Source organism: Sardina pilchardus, chromosome 11, assembly GCF_963854185.1.
Source record: "Sardina pilchardus chromosome 11, fSarPil1.1, whole genome shotgun sequence".
Taxonomy (NCBI): Eukaryota; Metazoa; Chordata; class Actinopteri; order Clupeiformes; family Clupeidae; genus Sardina; species Sardina pilchardus.
The window spans coordinates 15,044,099-15,046,598 of record NC_085004.1 but is presented as its reverse complement, the minus strand read 5'-3'; the positions used below and the strand labels follow the sequence as shown (position 1 = coordinate 15,046,598).

At 43.9% G+C, this 2,500-nt stretch overlaps 1 protein-coding gene across 4 annotated transcripts in view; it reads left to right on the top strand.

Moving 5' to 3' along the window:
• Window positions 1–2,500, top strand: part of fam13b (family with sequence similarity 13 member B) — a 56,009-nt gene that overhangs the window by 37,322 nt on the left and 16,187 nt on the right. The window lies entirely within an intron of this gene.

Here is a 2,500-nt window from a genome sequence, read left to right as displayed (position 1 = left end):
ATCATAAGTCTAAGTATTGCCACATTGTATTCCATCACATTAAGTTTTTTAAACTGTGCATGCAGTTGAGTTTTATAGTTTGGCCCAGTGGTTTGCACTGATTTACACAATGTTATAATGAATTACATTGTGATTCAAGACAAATGGAATGTTAGTTGTTTATGCTAGTTATCTAGGTAGGTAGCTAGTTGTTCATATGGTTAAGGCAAGAACATGTGTGCAAACTTCTACTGGAAGTCTATGTTTTGTCAGTGTTTGTAGCTAGCCTTGGATCGAGTCATGTTTGTTTAGTTCCATAGCCTTGTAACTTCAAGCCATGAACGTCTGGCTTAAACCACCATGAGTGTTTCCTGTTAGGTGAAAAAGTGTTCTTTTGTGCACTACAGTTGTGAAATCAGAAAACCTTGCTGGAATATACCTGGACATGATTCTCATGACATGATGACATTTATTTCCAGTGTGATGAAACGCCGTCTGGAAATTGGTTCAGTGTAACTCAGGACAGAAGACCGAGTCTATAGTTAGACAGTACACAAACAGTACACCATGCACACTTCATGCAGGACATACATAGACCAGGGTTACTACCGGTCATGCAATGTATGGAATATCATGGACATTTGAGACTGTTCCAGACCTGGGAAGTCATGGAATTGTATCATTTGTTCTGACAAAGTCATGGAATGTCAGGGAATTTTGTTGTAGCCGTTTTAAAATGTACTTGCCAAAATGCATTAAGGCAAATATATGCCCACGCTGAATTGGTGCATATCTGGTAATTAGCTTTACTGCTTGCTTGAGTGGTTGTGGCTGGATTTTTACATCTGACTTAGGCTTAGTTCACACTGGCAGTCGAAATCCGATTTTTTGCTTATCTGGATTGTATCTAGCTTGAATTTTGGGTAGTCTGAACGGCACAAAACCGCATGAAATGCGATTTTTCCAATGCTGATTCGCACCACATACGGAGGTGGTTTCAATATCACTTACTATCGGATATGACTCAATCTGAACAGTCAAACCACTTGAATAGGATTTCAAAGTGCCCCTTTCGTCATTTGCACTGCGACAAACAATTGCAACGTAATTCTGAGTGACGGAAGTGATTGATTGATTGATTCAGCGCGTGCGCCAGGGCTACCAACAAAACAAAATCATTTCATGGTGAAACATGGAAAACTGTAACGTTAAGGGTGACGAGGTATTTGCGCCGCAGCTACGCATAATAAGTTGGAAAATATAAAAAATAAATCCACTTTCATCCATGACGACTTGGTTGTGTACAACTCTACCTAATTAATCCAGGTGTGTGTAATTTATATCGGATCTGAGCATTGCACGCCAAGATCGGATGTGATCGGATGTGATCACTTGCAATATGCAATGTGAACAGTCAGTCAGAAAGATCAGGTTCTGATCGGATATGCAAGACATCCGATTTCGACTGCCAATGTGAACTAAGCCTTAGAGTGGGAACCCTGATTAGACGAAAGGCCGTACAAAAAGGAAGTGGCTAAAATACAAGATGTCACAAAATCACATGCTAAAGTCTTACTGGACCACACTGGGGTGGCAGGGTCAGCGTTTTACTTTTTTAGGGAATCATTGCTAATTATGCACACATTCACACACACACACGCACACACACAAATACACACACATATGTTGTCCACACACCACACACGTACCCCACTCACGGTAACAGGCAGAGCGTCTTGACAAGTTGGCATTTCTGTGGCTAAATGCTACACAGCATGGGGTTCTGTGGCATTTGGATATGTTTGTGTGTTTGTGCGTGTGTGTGTGTGTGTGTGTGTGTGTGTGTGTGTGTGTGTGTGTGTGTGTGTGTGCACGCGCGCAGTGACACTCTGAGCAGGATGTGTTAAGCCCCTCCAACACCTGTCGCCTGCAGTAGGCCCCTGTCTAATCGCCCACTTAAGCTCCCAGAAGAGTGTGTGTGTGTGTGTGTGAGGATAGGGGTCGGTTATGTAAGGAGCCATTCTTGGCATGCTTATTTTTCTTGTTTATCAGCTGACTGCTGAATCAAGACCACCAAACACACACACACACACACACACACACACACACACACACATACTCTCTAAACATCCTGTTAGGCGCCCCTGTGCTGATTCACAATGTCTGGCCTAGAATCAGTGAGGAGATCTGTGTGTATGTGTGTGTGTTTGTGTGTGTCTCAGAAACAAACAGCTTGTTTACTGGTGGCCTGTGTTAGCATTCAGTGTGGGAACTGGATGATATAATGAGGTCCTATAACTTTCGGTTCCTGAAAAAGAGACGAGTGGGGCGGCGGGCGGGCGGGCGTCCTTGCAGACCGCCCATGACCTTGTCCAGTCCCCATCCCCATCGTGTGTGTGTGTGTGTGTGTGTGTGTGGTTGGCGGGGGGCGGGGGGTGGGAGGCAGGCAGTTTTGAGCCAGAGTGAGATTGAATAGCATCCAGGTTTTAATACCATTCACTGAGTGCATGAGTCATTATTG